This window comes from Manacus vitellinus, unplaced genomic scaffold, assembly GCF_001715985.3.
Source record: "Manacus vitellinus isolate BGI_N305 unplaced genomic scaffold, ASM171598v3 scaffold_41_pilon, whole genome shotgun sequence".
Taxonomy (NCBI): Eukaryota; Metazoa; Chordata; class Aves; order Passeriformes; family Pipridae; genus Manacus; species Manacus vitellinus.
The window spans coordinates 3,879,008-3,880,618 of record NW_021940545.1 but is presented as its reverse complement, the minus strand read 5'-3'; positions in this window follow the sequence as shown (position 1 = coordinate 3,880,618).

Here is a 1,611-nt window from a genome sequence, read left to right as displayed (position 1 = left end):
ACGCTCGGGGGAGGCCGACAATGAGCGCAGAGCAAAGCAAACAAAATCCTCGACGGGCAGACGTGGAAAAACAGCGTCAAATCGAAAGGATTTTGAGGCAGTTTCCATCGCATCCCTGCACGTGTTGGGAGAAGAGAAGAGCTGGGAGCAGCATTTCCAGCCAGAGGTGGGAAGTGACCTGCTGGACCTGCCCTTGGCTCCCTGAGCTGCTTCAAACCACAGTAAGGCTGCGGGAGGAAAGTGGTTGATTTACCTTCTGAATCATGATTTTTAGGGTGGCGTTTTGTTGGTGAAAATTATTGCCCTGAAAGTATTCGCCAACACCACATTAAAAGCTTTTTCTGGATAGCTGGGATTTTTTTTCCTCCCCACAACGTGTAACTTTTATTATTTTACATGTAAAAAAAAAAAAAAAAGAAAAACCCACAAAAAGGAAGCAAACGTACACTTTTCAATCATCTATATTTTACATATTAAACCGGGACTCATTTCCCCCTCACAAAACGACACGTCCCGTAATCCAAAATACCCTGAAAGTGCTGATAACGCCAGACAACCAAAATTAAATTCCCGATTAAATCAAAAAACGTAAGGAAAATAAATTAAATAACGTAACGAGACACCGACGTGCCAGCGGGTTGTTGTGCAGCGGGGGCTGCACAGGTGATTTCTGAGCCAGAACAGCCTCTGCTCCAGGTTTTTATGGAGGAAATCCCCAATCCCACCATCTCCCCCCCGAAGATACCCTGGGAGCGCGGCGGAGGCTCCGCGTTTCCCAGCCGGCCGCTCACAAAAATAAATGATAAAAAGCTTAATTTACCTGGAAATTAAAACCATTTCCCCGGCGGGAAGATGAAGGCAAAGCGAGGGCGGCCGGTGGCTGCTCCGTGTGACCGCGACACGGAGCGCAGGGAGCCGGGGGGAGAGGCAGGAGAGGGGGAACAGGAGCCAAACCTGGAGCGGGAGCAGCTCCGGGGCTATTTGAGAGGAAAAGGGAATATCCGGGAGCTGATTCCCACCTGGAAGCCGTGAAGGAATCAGGCTGCCAGCGCAGGTGTTTCTCCAAGCTGTAGAAAATCCCTTTTGCTCGGTGGGAGCGCGTTTGCTCCGAGCATCCCCGGCAGGATCGAGTTCTTGGCGATGCTCCCCCTCTCCCTTGTCCACACCGGAATCAAATAAACCGTAATTCCGCTCTTACCTGTTTCTTTGGAGGGCTTTTCTGCAATTCTTTTTCGTTTGAGTGTGTGCATGTCCTGGAAGCTCTGCCCGGGCTCAGCTTTAGGGATGGAGGCGGCGAGCCCAGCGCGTGGAAAGAGCGGCGAGGATTTAGGGATTCGGGGAATGGGGTTAGGGCTTGCCCTGCCTGCCGCTCCCAGGAACGACAACATGCTGCCACGAGTTATACATTTATTTGAAACTCCGGGAAAGTTCGGGGAACGGGGAATAGTCCGACATCTCGAGGGGAAGGGGAAACCTAAAGGAAACTCGGCTTAGTTTACTCCCCCCTCCACCCCAACATCAGATTTCCAAGCAAACCTCAGGCTTGGGGCGATGCGGGAAGGAACCGGCGGTACTGCCTTCACCCCGGGGAGGGGAGGGGGCTCCCCCCGC